The following is a 10,931-nucleotide window of genomic DNA, read 5'->3' as shown; positions in this document are numbered from 1 at the left end:
CTCGGGAGGCGGCGGGCGCGGCCCGGGGCGCGGCGGGCGCGGGCCGGCCCGGGGAGGCCGCGGCTGGTGAGTGAGGCGAGCGCGGCGGGGGTCGCGGGGGCCGTTCCCGGAGCGCCGCTCGCTGAGGGGGCTCCGGCAGCAGCGCGGGGCTGAGGGGCCGCGGGGCTGCGCTCGGCCGGGAGAGCTCCGCCACCGCCGCATCCCGCGTTCTGGGTGCTCGCGGGGAAGTGACCTGGGAGAGGAAGAATAGCGGCTTGTTGTTTTCCAGTGTGGGTGCCTCCACCCCTGGAGTGGAGCTGTTCGCTGTAAATGTGCTCCAGCAGTCCTGGGGATGGGGCTGGTTGATGCCGCTGGGAGCAGAGCCTCTCCCGATGGGCGTGTGTGTGGATCCTGGCACCCAACCTCCTGCTTCCAGATGCACTCGGCTGACAGTAGCAGTGTCTCATCCCTGCTACCTGTAAAACCTTCTTTCCTATTTCTTGCTACCCAGAGATCGGTTTGTACTGATGTTAAGTATGAAACTGCTATTTCTTACCAGTATTTGTGTCTTTTCTGGTAGACTCTATATTAGCAAAACTTTGGCTAAACTAACACAAACTGCCTGTTTGTTTTTCTTTGCGGGTTTTGCGGCTGTTTTGAGTATTCCTTAAATTATTAAGATATCAAGCCAATTACTTCTGTTGCTATTATGGATATGTCTCTAATTTTTTTTTTGTCTGTATTTCTTTTCTTGTTGACCAAAGATCTGATTGAACAAAGGTTTCTTTATAAGCGGTGCCTATTCAGAACAAGCAGGAGGCACGTATATATACTTAAAAAGTAGACAGTAGGGAGTGTGAAGCTTTCTTCATTTAATTCTGCAGCAAACTTGTAAAGGAGTGGTAAATTGGGTTCTGAGTCTGGATTTTGTGGAACTTAATAGAAAACATCTATTCTGTTCTGTTAGTTATTTGTACCTTCACATCCCTGCTTTGAGCTATACCAGGAGTTCGGATTTATTGCATTGGATAAAGTTAGAAACTTTCCCACCGTGATCTGACTCATTCTTTAGTTTCTTCCACATCACAGTTAGTTTATAGGGGTGTACTCATACTTGTTGCTTCCATGCTGCAATTCTGTAATGCAGTGTAATAAACAAAGTCCACTTCTTGTGTGGAAACTTTGTTAGTTCCTAGGAATATTCCAGTACTCAGGGTGATGGGATTTAATGGTTTGTCTGCTACGAGGAACTGACTGGATAAGCTGTTCTATAATCAAGCCCCATGTGAACTTAAAGCTTCACAATAAATAACTTTATTCTCAAAACAATAGCATTGGAAAACTTTTTCAGAGTTGTTACTTATTCAGAGGCATATTTTAGCCAATGTAGACAAACCACACATCAACCAAGCTCACAGTGTTCACAGAGGAATTTATGAAACCACGCAATTCCTATGGGATCCGTGAAATAGTCCACTTTTTCTTTAGGACAGTAAATGCAGCAAATCCAGAGCTGCAGTTGGAATTTGACTGGTGAGATGCCTTGCATTTCCTAGGTGTTAACTTGGTGCCATTCTTAGCAACCTGGAGACAGCATTTCGTGTTTTTTCAGGGCAGGCGAATCCCAGCCTACAAATCCATGCCAAAGTGTTTTAATTGTTTGGCTGCTCCAAATTGTCATTCTTTATCAATGACAAATTTGTTCTTTTTCTTGTTGAAGTTTACTGTGTGAATGATGGCTCTGAGAGAGGTTTTTTGCCTTTTTTTTTTTCTTCTTTCTCGAGTATTCTCTGGGAAAGGGGGTGTAGCTGATTTGTTTACAAAGCAATTGTGCTTTATTGGAAGTCATAAAGTGGTTCAATACTTAGTTAACTGTTTCTCTGTTAATCAGGCTATTCCTGCTTTCTGTGAGCAAATGAAGGATACTTTTTCCTGGATAACTCACTTTTTAGAAGTTGCTGAAAGCTTTAGAATGTGAGTTTCTGCAACCAGCAAGGAGTTCATGCTTCACCCTCATGCTGTCTCACAAGACCAATTAAGTAACCTCACAAGAGGTTTCCAGTTATTGGAAGAAAATCTCACCTTTAAAAGGTGTAGTGATACAAGGAATGGACTTCCTGATCCACAGATCCTCAGATTTTACTGTGTGGTGTGCTTTTTAATGGCTTGCTCATGCATAATACAACTTTGAACAACCTTGATGATCATCATAACTTTAATTTCTTTCTGAATTAAAACTATCAGTAAATGACTAGACAACAAGCCTAAGGCTCACATGCAGTCTGCAAAAACTGCTTTCTTACGTTTTGTACATAAAAAGTCAACTTCTTATGTAATCTTTGAGATTTCTGGTGCAGATTCTTCGGGTGTCAGAAATATCCTAAACATCTTGCAAATATCAGTCACTTCCAAATAGAAGACTGCTGCTATTGGTTTTGTTTGCCTGCTTGGGGGGAGAGGAAATTGGAATGATGATACACTAGTTCCAAATCGTGGAAGAAATAATAGCACCTCTAGATTGGTATCATGTAGCTTTGCTTTGTTGAGTACATTAATGAAGGTTAACAAAGACTGTAGTTAATAGGACATTTGAGGAGTGTTGTGTTTGCGTGAGGGGAAGCTAAGATGCTTTGTTTTAACTTCAATATTGATGCAGGAACTGATTTTGTTATTTATACCTGGACAAGAATAGTACTGCAAAACCAGTCTTTCCAGTTTAGTCTTCAAATACCATTCTAAAACTAAGTTTTGTCTTACTACTTACTGGTTTGTAATTACTGAAAAATATGTGAGATCTAGTAAATCCTCCCCACTGAGAAAGAGTGGGCCATATGTGCATTTTTTGTGTGTGTGATGCAGTTGGAGGGAAAGGATAAGAGTTTGGACTCTGGCTAACTGGAGAACAGATGTGGCTTCTAGTGTGAGCTAAGGTTTGGGGGGTTTGCAGCTTTTTATGCATTGCATTCCTTGCTTGTGGGAGTTTTGTCTCATCCTTTTAAAAAGCCAGACATCCAGCTGCTCCAAGGGGATGATGCCTGTCTGTAGCTATGACTAAAAGAGGCCACAAAAATATTCTCACTAAAACTGGATGGGAATTTTCATTTGCTCTTGAAGTTGAATGTGTCATAGCAAAGAATTCTGTTACAATTGTCTCTTTGTAGTATCCTAATCCAAATGGGAGCAGTGCAGAGAATACATTTGTTTCTCTCTGTATTTAATTGGACAACAAATGTATGTGATTTGTTTTGATTACAGAGTTGGTCATGATAACCTCCAGAGGATCCTCCCAACTGAACTTCTACAGATCTGTTTCTGAATGGTTAATGAAGTGTTAAATGAACCAGAAATAATACTCTGAGTATTAACTGCTGGGTTTGGTTTTTTTTATTTTTCCTCTTGCAGCACTGGTATAGTATTAACTTTAACAAAATCAAAACAAACAAACCCACACAATCAATCTAACAAACAAACAAACAAAAAACCCAGCACAAAATCAAGCCCTACTAGGGGGTAGAAGGAATTAAATTGGTTTAAAAAAGAAAAATAAGCATTTTTCTAAATCCTGTATGTTAACTTGTATTCATATGGAAATGCAGCAGTCTGAGTGCAGTTTGTGTAACTCTGGGTCTGACTTCTCGGTCTAAGCAATGCTTACTGGTTTTGCAGCACATATGTTGTTTTATGTGGCATATATCTACACTTGAATTCTAGAAAAGTATTTTTCTAGTTAATCCTGGGCACAGATTTTGTGCTAGGCAGTCTAAGATGCCTGTGTATTTCAAAGAAGAAATGTGAGGGACAGTAGACATCATCACTTGTTCTCTATTTCCAGTGTTCTTAAAGCCAGCAAAGCAGGGGATAAAAGCATTTGGTCAGTTGTGCCTGCTAAGTAAACTCCTTGGGAATAGGAGTTTATAGTTTATAGTCTGTCTTTGGAAAACAGTGCTCACATACCTGAGCTTCAGAAATGTAAAAACTAAATTCTAAGAGGCCAGCTTACCTTTGTCAAGTTGAACGGGAGAAATGATGGAGCGCTGGTGAAGCTTTTGCTTGACTCGCAGCAATAGAAGTGGCTACTTCAGTCTAGTTTAAGAACATAGCAGTTGTGCCCAACAGACAACTTTAGGTTCAGTGATGTCTGGTTTCATGGCCTGTTGCTTTTTACCAGTAGAGAGTTAGATAAATCCCAGAGACTGGGTTTTGTTGTTTAGGGCTTTTGTCTACTCGTTAACACATTTCCTTTCATTAACTTACCTTCATGGATTTTTATGCAGAAAAACCTTGGCAGTTTTGCCTATACCTTCTGATTAAACAAACATTTGCAAATGTAGCTTTTGAGGGTTGTGAACCACAAAGCTTGTTTGTTGAACACAAGAGACTTATTGAATTGACTAAGACTGACTGTAAATTCCCTGAAACTTCGAGACAGCTGAGTCACACTTATTGACTGTATATTCTGACCCTTTTCTAAGGCAAAGAAATGTAGAGAAGCATCCCTTGGGTTATTTTCTCTCCAATAGAAAGGAGAGACAGCTGGATGGTTGCCTCCTAGATTGTACAACATGCCAAAAAACTTATCTGTCATTAAGACTTCACTGCTTTTCTTCTTTCCATACTCGTTAGTCAGTCTTTTGCCAATACTTAATCTGGCAGTTAATGGTGATGAATGACTCTTGCCCAATATGTTCCAAGACTGTTCCTGATTTTTAACTCTTGCTGTTAAATTGGGTCATGCTTCTTGCATGGGTTTTCTGCTGAAATGGCATTTGTTGTCGTGGAAAAGTGTCTTAAACTGTCAGCTCCTTGCAGAGGACGCTAAATTGGTGAACGAAAAATTACTCCTTGTTGCAACCTTATTCCTTCTCTTAGCTATTAGCAGTCAACAAAGAAACAAATTCTTGAATGTCCTCGAAATGCAAGAAACTTTGAACATTACTGAAAGGAAAATAGTCAAGATTCAGCATTTCATCTGAGACTAATCAGCCATAAGTAGAAATACATGCCTGTTATGTGATCTGAATCTAATAGAACAAAATTTCCAGTGCCTTGGGACTTTGACATCTGACTTGCTGGAAAAGCGAGGATATTGATCTCTGCAAAGACGTTGGCAAACTAAATGCGGAATGCTTGGAAATACAAGTGCAAAAGAGGGAGAATGAGCAGAGGGTAAAGGCTTGTTTACCAGGCAAGCAGAGTGGAGAGGAATTGTTTGTTTCTCAAACTCAATAAATGTGCTCTCTGTGACGAGGAATGTTATGATCCATATTTGGTGCTTGTGCCATTAAGATACTTTTCATTAAAGCTGGAAAACACTTGACTACAGGAGCAGTTTGAAAGATGGAAATTAATAGTGCTAACATAAGCTTCTAGATAGAGCTAACTTCCTTTGTGAAAAGGAAAGTCAAAACTATCAGTCCAAATACTCCAAAATATGCCTGTGATGTCTTTAAACTGCTTAGACTATAAAAATACCACTTATTCTTCATTTTTTTAATTTATATTCCCAGCTCTTAACAGAATAACCAGGAAATGCTGTGACTGGATTATAAAAGTGGAAGTGATAATAGTAACACTGAAAATTGTTCTTCTGCCTTTGTGGATGTTGAACAACCAGTTCCACTTACCAGTTTATCAAGGCAGTCTCCACTGGTGGGAGGGAAGTGATTAAAATATTGTATTTTATCTTCCTGCAGTTTCATGCTGTCACCCCTGAAATCTTCAATTTTAAGGTATTAAGTACTGTAAAAGAGCAGTTGTCCCAAGAATGCCTCTGGTGTTTAAGAGCTAGTTTTTAAGCAACAACTAGACATCTGGAATAGTCATGATTGTGGTGTATAATTGAGGATATGCCTGTGAGTTCCACTGCCAGTGTAGCAAGTTTTTTTGTGAAGATTGATTTATGATAAATTACATTTGTATTTTGGTTTAAAATGGTAATACGTGAAATTGTAAGGCTGTCATTGGAGAGGATAAACTTATACAGTTACATAAAGTTTTGGATAAGAGATTGCTAGTTAAAAGAAAGGGCTCAAATTGGTTTTAACATTTGATTTGAGAAGGTAGAGATTAACTCTTTTGCTCGAGTTCAACCAAGGTTGAACATGTAAGATTCTAATAACTTGCCTTCCTCCTCATCTTGCTCTGAAATGGAGGATAAAGCACTGATGTTGTTATCACTGCTCAGCAGCACTCCCTTGATCTTAGATAGCTCCAGCTTGGAATGTTTTGACGGTTGGGGAGCAATGGCAAAACTACCACCAAAAGATAAAGGTGGAAACAGAAGCCAACAAGCAATAAAACGGCTGAGTTTATACATGAAGAAAAGGATAGCAAAATCTATTCCTGACTATGGAAACTCTTCTTAAATATGTTGTCAAATTGCTTTGTAATCCAGCTCTTCAACTCTTCTTTCATCACCTCTTTTCCAAGCTTTTCATTGTACATCAGCAGTTAGCACAGTATCACAAACAGCTTCAGGGGGATATGAGAAGTGTAACCATGGCTATAGATTCCAATCTCTTATTGTCCTGGTATGTGAGCAAGTTATTTTTTTAAACAACAAAAAAGATGCTTTGCAAAATAGATACGCTTCCCTAATGGTGTTTTTTAATGAGTGCTAATTAAATCCAAAACATTTGAACTTTTGTGGTCTTCTGGTGTATTCCAGGGTTAAACTTCACCAGGCTGAAAACTGATTTCAGTCTTTTTGAATATACACACCTCTGAAAACACTAATGAAATGTTTCCAAAGAACCATCCATGCATTTAAAAAATACTTCATTTTTTGTACAGTTGTGTAAAATTCTCTCAATAGCAATGACTGATTACTACCAGTATCTTTTTGGCTTTTTAAAAATAAAGGCCTTTCAATTTAATATATCCCTCTTACAGAGCTCTGTAGTAGTAGGCTGCATGTGCCTTAGTCTCAAACCATTTAATCTTGTTATGAAAGTGACTTTCTAAACTGGGAAGCTGGGAAATCCTGTAGTAACTACTGCAGAGATGTGACTGATAGTCACTGCTTAAATACCTGTGAGCTTATGTCACTTCTTTGGGGAGTTCATGTTCACTACAAACATTATCTATTTAGACAAACACTAGCCATTTCTTTCTGATGCATCAACCACAAATTGCTGGTACCCTGGCCTTGTCAGAGAAACAATTTGGGTTACAGCTTGAAGTGGAGGAAAGGGAGATGCACAGCACACAGCTTCATCTCAGTAGCCCCACGCTTACCATGCTTGTGTTGCATAACATGATTTGCAAAGCAGATGCTGTAAGGAAAGGGTTAATAACATTTGCAGCATCTGGCTTAAACACTTGTTCAGTGGTGTAGCTTTTTGCAGAAACACCAGAGCTGCCCTGCAGAAGCCACAAAAAGGAACATTTTCAGTTCTGACCAAACGTGATGCTTTTCACAGCAACGCTCCATTGTGGTGTGTTACAGAACAAGTGTGTAATTGCACAAGCCAAGGAGGGGGGTCACAAAGAGGACACTTGGTTTTGGGGGGATGTGTGCCTTGTACGACCCCCAGAGCAGACCCTTAGTGACCACCACAATGAGACCTGACCATGTGTAATGGTGAGGCCACGCCCACTCTCACATCTCATGCTAATGAGGGACCAAAAACCACTCCCACTCTGCCTTATGCTAATGAGATCTGGAAAACCACTCCCACTCTCACATCCCATGCTAATGAGGAACCAAAAACCCATCCTACTCACGCTTCTCATGCTAATGAGGGATGGTATAAAAGTGACTCGGAGTGAATCAAGCGGGATTCTACCACCAGCAAGGAAGCCCAGGGCACTGAAGGACCACCAGGACACCACAGGATCCATGGTGGTGACTATCTCCTGCTTGCACTCTCTTCTCTTTCCCTTGTATGCTTAATGTGGCAGAATAATGTTGGTACTGTTGAACAGGCATTTGATCTCATTTGCAGCCTAATTTGTGCAGGGGACTTTAACATCAAATCATAACAGCTGCTTCTAACAGTCATGTACTGGAATGATGAACATTTGATTAAAGACTGAAGAACCATGTCCCAGTTTACCAGAGCTGGTTTTGTGCTTCAGGCTGGAGCATGCAGGGCCTACTGACACAGAGTCACAGTGAATCATGTTTGTTTCCACTTGTTGAACACAAATGCAAATGTATTGACGTCTTGAGCATCATGATTGTGATATGCAACCTGTAAGGGCAGAGAAAAGTGCTGTTCAACCAGGGCCACCAGCTAGAATAAGAATAAACACTTCTTAAAGTTTCAGAGAATCTTTGTTTTCTTTGTAACTTACATGAAGCAGTCAGATAAGTTTACAAAATCGGGATTTTAGTCTTGCAGTGTTGTTTCAAATAGAAGGCCCAATTTTCCTATATGCTTAGGTGCAATACATCCAATGTGATCTGTGACCTTTAGGGAGATGAAGCCTGATGGGAGCAATTAGTGGTGCCAAATTCTTTGCAGATGAGTATTATCCCCACTTGGTGTGGGGGGGTTGGCAGGACAGTCTTGGTCTCTAGAAAATATTTTATGGAAAACTGTTGCTGTTTACCTCTCAGCAGGGTTATCATCTACTGCTAAATAAATATTTCGTTAATCACCATTGACGGTATCACAAACAAGTGATAGAGTAGGGCTTCATTTCTGACTGACCCTTTCCTGTTGTGATTGTAGCTGGTGTGGAAGTAGACAACAGCTTCCACAGGGCAGAGAACTGGCTTTGTTTGCTGCTATCTTACTCCATGTGTCTTTGTATAGGATAACCTGCTAGGAACTCTGTGAGTTTCAGCTGTTTATAGGACAAGTGGACTTAGCTGCAGAATTGAATTTTTTCATTACAGTGGCTGTGCCTTTGTGTTAACTCTGCCACAAACTTCCTTCTCTCAACAAATGGTTTTGGAAAGGGAGTTGAGGAGTAGCTCAGTGGAGAAAGCATTGTTTAAGTTTTTCAGTTTAGGACTTTAAACAAAGAGAAAAATAAAACAACCTACTTCCATGGCTTTTGCTGAGGCATGTGGTTCCTTACTAATCCTCTAACAAAAATGAAGTTGAATGCTATCCTCTGTTTGCCAGTAAATACAAGATAATGATTCCTGCTAACTGAATTCAGTAAGTCCATGCAGACTAAACCCATACTCCTGTTAAATACTATTTGGCTACAGAAGTCAGTTAAGATAGAATAAATGGAAAGCTAATTTATATTTGGATTACAGAACTGAAACTTCAGTTTCCAGTTCACTGTTCTAGGCTTGCTATTAAAAATCTGTGGAGATTGGTGCTATCCACTGCCACTCCAAAAGCTTTTTCTGGTTTTATGCATTAGTTGCTTTCAGGGTCTGGAGTAACTTCGTACAGCAGAAACATTTGATCTCAATTTAAAGTTGCTTCCAGACTGCATCCTAAGAAATGTTACATGGGAAGTAAACAAGATACTATAAGTCAGAGTCTGATGTCTTTTTCAGCTGCTTCTTAGTAAAGAACGGGCTCACAGGGTGACTATTTGTGTAAAGATAAATGTAAATTAATAATTGAACCCTCTTGATACTGCTGCTTGTGGCAGAGAGGCAAGTGTAGCTGTGTGAGGTCTGCTGGACCTCCGGAGTTTTATTGCAGTTCTTTCCCTGCCTTTCTGAGTAGGGACAGTAGGAGAGGAAATCTTTGTTCTTCCTCAACGTAACTGGAGGTTCATCGTGCTGCAGCAGTTGCTTCTAAAAGCCAAGGTGACAAATCTGGGGAGATCAGCACTGGGAAAGACCCTGGATCTGAGTTACAGGTCTGCTACACAGCTGCTCCTGTTGGGTGGGGATTCAGACTAGAAGGGAGCTCAGAACACCTGGATTAACTCTGCTCTGGTTCCTTGTCTGTGTGCCAGCACTTCCTGTTTTTAAAGATCCTGTTTACTGTCTGCATTCCAAATATCCCAGGAAGGTGGAAGGATGGGAAGAAACATGGAAAGAAAAATAAACAGCATTATTTAAGGTGGAATTTTTATATATTTTTAATTATATAACCAGCATTTGTTACTTTTCAAACCTGGGTTCATTAGCTACATTCTAGTGCAAGCTTTTGTTTACATCGTCTTGCACTAATTTCCAAAAGCAGACCTGCATGGGAAAGCTGACATTGAAACCATTAATATTTGCAGCAAGGAGCAGAGTAAGATTTTGTGGTGTGCTTTGGCTTTGTGCTCTTCCTGATGTTCACATAAATCAGTATTTGTCAGCCATATGAAACGGAGTATTAAACAAAAGTATGTAATCAGAGGAACACCTTATTTCTATGGGTACAAAATGGCATGTTGCTCTGATTTTGTTGCCAAACTTTAAAGCTCTGGATTTAAACAGCTTGAAAGAATTTGGGTGCTGCTCACTGACCTTCAGAGCTCACAGCCTACTGTGTAGGAACAGCTCTGACCAGCACAGAGCCAGGTGGGAAGGTAGTTCTCATTCTGCTGCACTACAAGCCAAGCTAATTGCTGAAATAATGAGTAAGCAGATATGTGAAGTGTAAATAGGTGATATGTTGCTTTTCTGATTCTTTGTTGTGCTTTATGACTACTAGTCCTGTATAAACAACAAAATCCTGTCCTTTGAGATGGAGCTAGAGATGGAATTACTGAATGATTTTGGACTAAAAAGGAAAATTTAATTCCAGGCTTTCCTTTGTTTAACAAAGAGACAAAATTCTGCCTTTAGCTGGAAGAAAATGTACTAGGACAGATATTCTGCCTTCGCTATGTCATGGGATCCCTAGGGAAAAGGCACAGTCGTAGTGGGAGTTCTGGAGGTCACCAGCAACTTGAAAATGCTTCTTTCTCGTGATCCTGTTTTCATGGCTCCCAGACAGTGAGGGAAGCTGTAAACACTATGCCTGCATGGATGGGGGAGGGCGAGCAAGGGGATTTGAAAATAAGTATTCACAAAGGTCTTTTGGGTTCACTGGGAGAGG

General features: G+C 40.4%; 1 protein-coding gene across 3 annotated transcripts in view; it reads left to right on the top strand.

Moving 5' to 3' along the window:
* The first annotated feature begins 26 nt into the window (after positions 1-26).
* The window catches only part of PIK3CA (phosphatidylinositol-4,5-bisphosphate 3-kinase catalytic subunit alpha), a 36,914-nt gene continuing 26,009 nt past the window's right edge, over positions 27-10,931 (top strand). Inside the window, exon 1 of one of the 3 annotated variants that reach the window (XM_042041787.1) lies at positions 27-66. The gene's annotated coding sequence lies outside the window, so the exon portion shown is untranslated. Of the gene's footprint in view, positions 67-7,713; positions 7,826-10,931 lie in introns of those variants that run through there. The other 2 variants (XM_042041786.1, XM_042041785.1) reach the window with 2 other exon arrangements.

The sequence above is a fragment of the Corvus kubaryi genome, unplaced genomic scaffold, assembly GCF_017639235.1.
Source record: "Corvus kubaryi isolate FWS band 111438036 unplaced genomic scaffold, C.kubaryi_AGA036_p1.0 37397, whole genome shotgun sequence".
Classification (NCBI taxonomy): Eukaryota; Metazoa; Chordata; class Aves; order Passeriformes; family Corvidae; genus Corvus; species Corvus kubaryi.
Note: the sequence above shows the minus strand (reverse complement) of the source record. Positions and strands in the feature narration are given on the sequence as shown.